Source organism: Tamandua tetradactyla, chromosome 1, assembly GCF_023851605.1.
Source record: "Tamandua tetradactyla isolate mTamTet1 chromosome 1, mTamTet1.pri, whole genome shotgun sequence".
NCBI classification, from domain to species: domain Eukaryota; kingdom Metazoa; phylum Chordata; class Mammalia; order Pilosa; family Myrmecophagidae; genus Tamandua; species Tamandua tetradactyla.
In genome coordinates, this window is record NC_135327.1 from 25,797,163 (window position 1) to 25,807,191 (window position 10,029).

The 10,029-nt window shown below is 53.4% G+C and overlaps 1 long non-coding RNA gene across 1 annotated transcript; it reads right to left on the minus strand.

The window, feature by feature from the left end:
- Positions 1-2,571: 2,571 nt before the first annotated feature.
- On the minus strand, positions 2,572-6,538 carry LOC143683862 (uncharacterized). Its single transcript, XR_013175679.1, has 3 exons — positions 6,448-6,538; positions 4,346-4,491; positions 2,572-2,906 (listed from the first exon to the last, which is right to left on the minus strand). It is a non-coding gene; the product is annotated as an uncharacterized LOC143683862 (long non-coding RNA).
- Between the last annotated feature and the right edge of the window lie 3,491 nt (positions 6,539-10,029).

Genomic DNA, 10,029 nt, shown 5'->3' on the forward strand with positions numbered 1-10,029 from the left:
TGCTCTAACCCTGGGAACTTGTGAATATGTTCCTTACGTGCAAAAGGGACTCTGCAGATGGGACGAAGCCCAGACATCTTACAATGGAGAGATTGGGATTATGCTGGATTATCCAGGCAGGTCTGGTGTAACCCCATGAGCCTTGAAAATGGAGAACTTTCTTTGGCTGGAGTCAGGAAGCTGCAGCAGCAGAAGTCAGAGTGCTTCACCATGTGAGGGGGGCTGGGTGCTATTGCTGGAGCATGAGGAGGAATGTATTGGGGGGGGCTGGGCAGGTGCAAAGCCCAGTTCCAGCTGACACCTAGCAAGGAAATAGGCACCTCAGTCCTACAACCCCAAGGAACTGAATTCAGCCAGCATGGGAAAGAGCTGGGAGGTGGATTCTCCCCCAGAGCCTCCAGGAAGGAGCCCTGCCGACACCTCAATTTCAGCCTGGGAGACTCCAAGCAGAGAAGCAGATGCACCCACCTGAACTTCTGACCTACAGACTGTGTGCTAATCAAGGGGTGCTGCTATAAGCTGTGGGGTCTGTAGTAGTTCATCATGGTAGTCACAGGAAACAATGACAAGGCTATACTACAATGCAAAACAAAGAGAAAAAATAGAAAATAACCCAAAGCAGAGCATCACCTCCCCTGACAAGGTGAGGGCTTGCTCCGGAGGTGATGGGGCCACGGTCACAGCTCTGTCCTTCAGCAGGTGTTGCTGGGGGCAGGGAGGTGGTGCTGGCCTCCATCTGTGCACCCTTGTCACTGATGTGAAGAGGCCCTGCCTGGGGGCCCACATACTCCTGGACTTGCCCAGGCCTTCTGGACCACCTGCTGCCTGAGCTGAGGATTGGGAGCCCTCTACTCTTCCAGGAGCCCAGAATCTCTCCCCACTCCTTGCACCAAGCTGTCTTTTCCCAAATAATCCCAAGGCTGCACCCCTCAGACACACACACCTGCCCAGCAGGACAAGGGTTGGGTGAATAAGGAAGCAAACCTAAGAGGATATTTCACTGAAGAATCAACTTTCCTGCCACACACCATTGCTCGTAGCATTTGGTCAGATAAATACATATTCATTCATTCATTCAATCATTGAATCGTTTCTAATTCCATCAGCAGGTGTGTAGTGAGTGCCTCCTCTGTGCTGTGCTGGTGACTGGAATCCCCATGATGACCGGCTCAGTTGGGGTCCCCACTGCTGCCGAGTCTCCTGCCTGGGCTGGGCTCCCTCCTCTGCGTAGGTTCCTGGGTAGGGTTGCCAGATTGAGCAAATAAAAATACAGGATGCCCAAATAAGTTGGAGTTTCAGATATATGACAATATATATTATATATATATATGTATAAGTATGTCATGTGTGATATTTGGGGCATAATTATCACAAAAAGTTATTCATTTGTTCATTTGAAATTCAAATTTAACGGAGCATCCTGTATTTTTTCTGGCAACCCCAGCTGAGGCCTCTCTCCCACTGCCACCAGCTGGGAGAGTCACCCTTCCCTTGGTTGCAGCGGGGGGCTGCCACCTCTCCCAGGGCCTCTCCAGGGCACAGCTGTGGGAACCTGCCATCTGCCCAGGGGTAGCCTGCTCTGTGCACCCCAGCCCTGGTGCCAGTCTTGCCCCAGCAGTATTGATAAGGCTGTTTCAGGTTCCCCAAAAGCCCAGGAGCTCATGGCTGTATCGTGAGCAGCCAGCGAGATTAAAAACCTCCCACCTCTTCGGTGCCACCCCATTGACCTGGGGACATGGGGATTGTAAAAGCTCCCCAGGGTGGGTTAATGGCCAGTCGAGTTGGAGACTCCCCTCCACGGCTATCCTCCCCGGAGCCCCTGTCTGAGGTGGGAGCGCAAGGTGAGAAGCAGACTACCTGACTGTGGTTGGCGGATTCTGGGACCCGGGCCTGGGTTCAAGTCCAGCCTCTGTCAGTTTCTAGCTGTGGCCTCCTGCAAGCTGCCTCCCCTAGGGGAGCTTTGGTTTTGGCTCTTGCTTAAAACAGCGGTTCTCAAAGTGTGGGTGCTGGGCCAGCGGCATCCGTGTCACCTGAGAATGGTTAGAGACGCAAATCCTCCATCAGCGCCAGCTGGGGCTGAGCCCAGCAACCTGTGCGTTTACAATCTCACCAGGTGCTTCAGCTGACGCTTAAATTTGCAAACCACGGGTTGCGAACCACAAGTGCAAAGGTCAAGACCCAGAAAGAGATGGGGAAATGAAAGGTATTTCCTACATTCTCAGGACAGCTGCTGAGTCCTGAGGCTCCCACGCCCGGCCTTGGGGAGCCCTAGCTTCACCTTTCCCCTCTTCCAGCAGAAGGTAAAAGCTCCTCATTATGCAAACTCACGCAGGGGCCCTGGGTCACTGGTTCAAGGTCGCGGTGTCTTCCCTCTGGGGTCCTGCCCCGTCCTGGAGCACTCACTACTGTGACCTCAGAGCACTCTGGCCTCCCACCACCACTCTGCCTGCCTGCCTCTCTCGGGGTCGCTGGAGGCCAGGCCCTGACTGCCCTCTGCCCGACAGCCCCAAAAAGGAGCTTCACTGCCTTTAATTGCTCCAACATCCAGAAGGGAAAAACACTCAAGGGAGAAATCTTTTTAATTCACCTTCCAATTCTTTAAACTCGGCTGCTTGAAAAACAAAAACGCAAAGCCACGGCTGATGACAGGCTAGAACAGAAGTCATACGAATTTCCTGACTTTGGCTACGGTAAAATAGATGCCGCACCTGGGATTGGGGCTGTCGACTCCTCCAGAGGCACAGTGCCAGACCACTGCTGGGCTCTGTCAGCTGGCTGCTCAAAGCCCCAATTTCTTCAACTAAAGTCATAGTAACAATCGCTATTACCGTTATCAGAATAATAGCAGAATTTGTGTCCTCTCTATCCTACCGGTGGTTCGCCAGCTCGCTGCACATTAGAATCACCTGGGGAGATTTTTAAAATTCAGGCCACACCCAGGGCCCAGAGATTCTCCAGGGTGACCCTGCCATCTGCATTTTTTCAAATTCCCTAACGATTCCAAGGTACAGCCAAGCTGGAGAACCCCGAGGAGAACGGACAGTATTTCCCATTGGACCTTTGTCCCCTTCTTCTGGTAATGACTGCTCAGTTTCCTTTTGGGGTCCCCCCCCCCAATCTCCTTGGACAGACAGAGTCAACTCTGCCCTCTGCCATCCAGAAAAGCTTCTGGGATGTGGCCTTCAAATTTGGGTTACGTAAGCTCCTGCAAAGTGATCCGACCAAACTTGACATACGGTGACTTCAAGTATTAACTTCATTTTTAAAAATATATATAGATTTTTGCTGAATTCAGTAACAACAGAGAGAGGCTGTCACTAATAGGAAGCAGGTGGGTGGACCTCTTTGTAAACTGCCTGCTCTCGGTGGGGTCCATCCGTCTTGCCTCTCCACCCCAGCCTTGCTAGGCGACTTTCATCCTTAAGGAGGCTGGGCCGGGGCGGCCATGGCGTGGACAGCCTCTGGGCTCCAGAATCCCACGTCTCCATTTCCCCATCATCGTGGACCATCTGCTGTGCCGAGCCTGCCCTGGGTCCCCTGTGCCCACCAGGACCATTAGTCAGATCTCCTCTGGTGATGTGACAAATGCATCCCTGCTCCCCCTGCTCCAGCTGGTCTGCGGGGCCTGGGGGCCTGGAGGAGGGGACCGGGCTGGCACCGTGGCCCCCTCCTGCCCTGTGTTTCCCCCACCGTCTGTACGGGCCCCAGGGCTGGGATGCTGGATGACAAGCCCCACGTGGAAATAACAAGCCTTTGGTCCCTGCCCTGTTGGCACGGGCCAGGCTCAATGACCAGGTTCTTTGGTGATGGAGGAGGTCACAGCTCTGAGCTGTCCTTTGGGGCTCTCATAGCTATCTCTGGTTTCTGGCTTTGGCACCCACTTTTCATGGGGAGCTGTGTGGGCGGATTCTCTCCCTCCCCACATGGTCTAGGAAGATGGCTCCAGGGCGGTCTCCTGCTCTGGAAGGCCTGGGTGGGCAGCCATGAGGGCACAGACCAGGTTTTCCCCTCCTCCCTTTGGGGTCACTGCTCCCCACCACTGAGAGAGGGGGCCCGGGGGCTGGCTTCCGACCTGTGACCTGCATGACGACGTGGGCCCCCAGTTCAGAAGGGCTGAGCTTGCTCCAGTGCTCTGCTGGTGCCTCCTAGAACGAGGGGCCCCACATTCTGTAGCTGTCCTGGCCTGGAGATCGGTGCAAGTCACATGCCCGGGCCTCAGAGAGCCACATCAGGACAACAGGGTCTGCTTCCGGCATTGCCTGAGTGGAGGCCCGCTCCCCCCACCCACTGCCCGAGTCCATCTGTCCTTCTGAAGATGGGCCACAGCGGGATGGTGGACCATTACCCATCTCTGCCTCCCAGCTTTGGTCCCTCGTGGGTGTGTCCTTGCAGGAAGGAAGGACAAATACGCAGCGCTCCCTCTTCATTGGCCACTTTCCAAAGCACTGAGATGGTTCCTTAGTCTCCTCCAGCGGTGCCTGGTTGTGCCATCTGAAATCATGAATCTAAGTTCATTTAATGAGTTTCAATTCACTGCCACCAAATACAACGTATAGATCTTAATGGATCCTTTCCAAATAAGCCACTTTAAAAATATGATTGTGTGTGTGTGCGAAACTGAAAATTTGAATGCTGACTGGATATTTGATATTATTAGAGAATTACCGATAATATTTTAATTGTGTTAATAGTAATGCATTTGATCACCTTTATTTTTAAGATTCTCATTATTATTTTAGTGCCAGACGCTGAAATATTTATGGATTACATAGAAATAAAAGCCAAAAACACAGCACAGCTCTGCAGACCTTGGAATGAGGTTTTGGGTGAAGATTCTGGTCCAGCTACTCTGGTCTTGGCAAAGGGGCCTTCAGGGTCCCCCCTGTGGGAAGCAGGCGGTGGGGTCCGCCTCAGTATGTGACCTCAGGGAATTGTGGAATTGCGTTGTGTGACTTTCCCTGAGCACCCAAGGTTTATGTCCCACCAAATCTAGGTGGGATGGGGAGGCGTCTGGGAGGGAGGGTTGAGTCTCTGGGTCCCAGCATCCCTATGGTTTCCCTGAGTGGGGGGCTGGGTGGGCCTTGCTACTACAGCAGATAGGAACCTGGGGCCCTGGGTGGCGTTGGGTGGGGCAGAATGTCTGGCTGAAGGAGGAAACCCAGAGGAGAGGAAGCAGGGCCAGCCCAGCAGTGCCCAGGAACACTAGACCAGCATGATGATCCCAGAGGTGGATCGCGTCCTGGAGGCCAAGGTCAAGGGGAGTAAGACAGGAGTCAGCATAGGGGGGGCCACGCTGGGCCCCCAGAGTCACACCAAGGCTTGGGGCTCCCAGGGTTTTCCAGGTGTGGAGAAAGTGGATCAGCAGCAGCAGGAGGGGGTGGCCTTTGAGATTGAGAAAAGATGCCCTGTGGTAGCCTGGACTTCTTTCAGAGGTCCATTGAGACACCAGGCTCTCATCTTTTCATTCATTCATTCATTCATTTAGCTAGGCCTAATGGATATGGCAATGAAGGAGCCTGATATGGCTCCTGTGCCCATGATATTTTCAGCATCTTGGGGGAATCACATAAGCAAACGCTCTTAACTGTGGCATATGTACCCAAGGAACAGGAAGAGCAGAGGGACGTCCTGGGCATGGCATGGCTGGCAGGAGCCCAGCCTCTGCGAAGAGCCCCCAGGTGCTTGGAGTGACCAACCTCTGACAGTGAGGGGAACCTTGGCAGGAGCTGGAACCTGGGGGTGCCTCACACAGTCAACATACCATGACCGAGCCCGGGGGGGGGTCTCACCTACTTGACATTCCCTGGCCAAGCATGTGCCTGCTGCTGGGGAATGGGCCTGAGCAAGACTGGCCCCCAGTCTGGTGGCTGAGACATGACAAATCCCAGGTGACAATTTGGGGGGGACAGGTCTGCAGAAGGCTGTACAGGGCACTGGCAAGCTACAGCTCAAAGGGCTAGGAAAGGCGCCCAGTGATCAGAAGGAAACTGTGCTCCACGGTTAGAGACTTGGGGCAAAGGACCAGCAGAGCACAGGTATGACAGAGGCAGGAGCACCCATCACTTGGCAGCCCGAGGGGCCGGCCCTTCAGGTGCAAGGAAGACCAGGTGCCTCCACTGGTGCTGGGGTTGGGGGCTCCAGGTTGGGCCTGGGCTGGGGGTGGTTAAGTCCTCAAGCTGGAAGACCCCCCCAATGAGCACAGTATCCATGTGCTGACTCGGTGACCCTGAAGGCCAGTCAGCTGTGGGCTGCCCAAGGACCTTGTCTTGGGGTTCTCCAGGAAGTCCCCTGGGCTTTGAGGGGGTCCTTGATCACAGCCAGGTGGACTTAGAAGAGAACAATGACTCTGCGGTCCTAGGGACACAGCCCCGACCCCAGCTCAGAGTGGTGCCACCCTGGACAGGCTACTCCCCCTGCAATGACAGGGACCATATCTCTGTCACTCACTGTTGGATCACTAGGGCCAGCTCCTTTGCAGAGGCTCCGTAAATATTTATTAAATCATGATGGGCTCTCCAAACCTCAGCTTCCTCATCTGCAAAATAACGTCTCAGCCAGCGACAGTGGGCAAACCTGAGATAATGCAGGCAAAGGGCTCTTCTCCAGGCCTGGCACATGCTGGGGAGCAGCGAACGTGACAGTCGCGATTGTCACGGCTCTTCCTTGGGTTGGGGGCAAATGGGGTGCAGGTTGATGGGCTCCATAGGAAGGACCTCAGGGAGAGATGTCCCTGGCATCAGTGTCCGTTAAAAATGGGATGCAAGGCAGTGGCTTCTCTGGCTAGCATAGCTTCTCTTCTAGGCTCTGGGGGCTAGCATTGTGATTTTCATTAGCAGTAATACCATTATCAGTGATAACAGCATGACAGTGTAACCCATACTTAGAGGTACCTGTTAACCAATTATCTATGTTTATATATCTGTATCTGTATCCACATCCAAAGTACAGCGGGTTGAGCACACAGGAGAGAAGTGGGCAGAGACCCAGAGAAGTCCATGGGGGGGATGGACACAGAGCTTGGGGGGGGGGTGGCCCAAAACCAAGGAAGACCAGGAATGCCCCCAGTCCCCAGAGCCTAGAAGAGCAAGGGACAGATTCTCCTCCTGAACCTTAAGAAGGAGCCTGGCCCGATGACACCTAGATTTTAAACCTTTGGCCACCAGAACTCCGAGACAATAAAGCCCTGTGGTTTTAAGTCACAAAGTCTGTGGCACGTTGCGACAGCAGCCCCAGGAAGCTAATCCACATATCCATGCCCACATCCATATCCGCATCTGCATAAAATAACTACCATTTACTGAGCAATTATAATGGCCCTAGCCGTGCGCTAAGCCTCCTGCACACGCATTGGATTTTATCTTACAACAACCCATGATCCAGACCCTTTTATCATGCCCTTGCTTTACATGGGAAAACTAAAGCTCAGAGAGGATAAGCCACTTATCCGAGGGCACACAGGCTGTAAGAAGTGAACTCAGAAGTGGGCATTTGTACCCAGGACCTCTGCCTGCAGAGCCCATGCAAGTTCTCTTGGTTCCTACCAAAGCCTACAAAGGGTGCGATATGGGGTGGGATGTGGGGCCATCCCCACCTAGCATTCCTCTAGCAGCGCATCACCTCGGTTTTTATATTTTTTTCAAAGAATTCACCCTCTTTGAACATTTTCTTCGTAATTTGTTTGGGTATAGTCTATTTCCCCCCATGTTCTGCAAGTTCCCCAGAAGCAGGGATACCTCTGTCTTGTTCACAGCTCAGCCTGAGCACCTAGTAGGGTACCAGGCACCTAATAGGCTCCCAGGGAATGTTTTAAATGTTGTCCCACCGGAGTAGCTGAACCTCCCCTTTCCCCCATGTATTCTTCCTTGGGGTGGGGACATAATAGCCCCTGCCTCCCCAGATTGCTGGGGGGGGACAGCAGGAGATGCACCTGGAGAGGAACTTGGGGCAGTGCCCGGCTCAGCCCGTGGGCAGCGTACCAATCTGTTGTTTTCTGGGATTGAAACCAAGGCCCAGAGAAGTGTGTGACTCATGCGGGGGACTTTGAATGCCGTTGCCGCGCCAGCAGCGCTCATCTGTCTCCCCGGGGCTCCTGTCCACAGCTCCTTCGGTTACACCCCGTTGTTTCTTTTAATGAGCATCCTGCTTACGCTCACCTGTGCGGAGAGAGGAAGCAGCCTCTGTGACTAAGAAATTGATTTGCAGGCCTCACGGTAATAGCAAAAGACTATTTTAAACATACATGAGGCATGGTTAGCTAGCTGGAAACTGTTAAAACTCCCAGCAGGGGCTTGTATTGAGCTTCCCATTGACGCATTTCAGTGTTAATGCAAAGTAGGGGAGGAGGGCAGGCTGCGCTCGGCTTTCAAGATAAGATGCGGTCCCTGGGCTGAATTGGGGCCTCAGGATGCTGAGGGTTTTCAGGGCATTGGAGGAAAAGAGTCTATCAGCCCAGGGTGGTCTGCAACTAATTTCCAAGGAGCTGAGCCCTGGAGCAGGCTGGAATTGTGCAGTCACTTCCAGATGGTGAGAGAATCTCAAAACCCAGCCCTCAGAGCTCCTCTCCTTTGGTTTCCATCTGGGGGAAGGTCAACACCATCCAGGGAATAACCCAAAGCAGAGATTCAGCCCTGGTCCTGGACCTTTCCCCTTACTCACCCTACACTGTATCAGCACTGGGTCCACGGCTCTTTCTCTCTACCCCACCGCCATCACCTGGAGGAACATCACAGCCTCCTCTCGAGTCTCCAGATGCAAGGTCTTCCCTTCCATGAGCCTCTATGCATCAGGCCGAGGCCTCTTTTAAATCACACATTCAATCCATGCCAAGCTTTTGCCTCCAAAATAAATTCCCAAAACATGAGTTCTGGACTCACACTGCCTGAATTTAAATCTTGACTCTGTCATTTTCTTGCTGTGTGACCCTGGGTTGGTTGCTTAACCTCTCTGTGCTGTAGAGTCCTATTCTGCAAGCTGGAGATGATAATGACAGTCTACCAGTGTACCAGGCAGGCACACATAGGAGATAGATGGTGCCATGGGGTACTGGAAACAGGGGCCATCTACAGAGGTGAGGTTGAGTGTACCCTGGGGCTGGTGGGAGTACATGACCTCCCCTGTGCCTGAGGCATGAGGGCAGGGGGCGCTTACCAGAGTCCAAAGACAGGGGGATGTTGCCAGTGCTGGGGCACTCAACATGGAGGCAATAGGGAAGTAAACACCCACCCTTGCTCTCCTCTGTCCTACTGGGTAACCCCAGTGAGAGCCAGAGGGCCCAGGAGGGCAGTGTATGGTGAAGCCATGAAGAGCCAGAACAACAAGAGAGCATATGTGGTCAGAAGAGAAGTACCAGGAAGAAGGCGAGAATAAGAGTGAGATTGAGAGTGAGGAGAGCCCCCCCCCCCCATGCTTCTATTTCCAAGACCCCCCACCCCTACCCTGGACCTGGTGCTTGGGACATCCCTGGGCTTCTGGTGCACGTGTTTCCTTATGTTAAACCCCCTGTTCGTTGGGCGCCCTTCAGCTGTGAGTGACAGCCCCCGTGGGGCACGCAGGCTGGAGCCAAAGAGAATCGGGTGGCTCAGGCAATGGAGAGTCCCCCATTGTGGACTCCAGGCAGGCCTGGATCTGGATGGGGAAGCGATGTCTCAGGAATCTGGCGCTGTCCATCTCTCAGTGCTGCATTCCCCTGTGTTTTCTTCCATATTCACGATCTATTGCTGCATAGCAAATTAGCTCAGGACTTAGCTGCCTAAACCGCAACAATATTTATTAAATCATTCAAGTTTTGTGGGTCAGGAATTTGGAAGGGATGTAGCAGCTTGAGGTCTCTTGTGAGATTGCAGGGGAGGTGTCAGCCAGGTGGGTGCAGGGTTTCTGTCTGGGGTGATGGGAAAGTTCTGGTAATGGACAGGAGGTGAGGGTAGCACACACTGTGAGTATGACTGATCCCACGAACGGTATTTTCGGGCGTGGTGGAGATGGGACATCTCTCAATTGAGAGACACCACTAAAGAGACAGTGATAATTAAA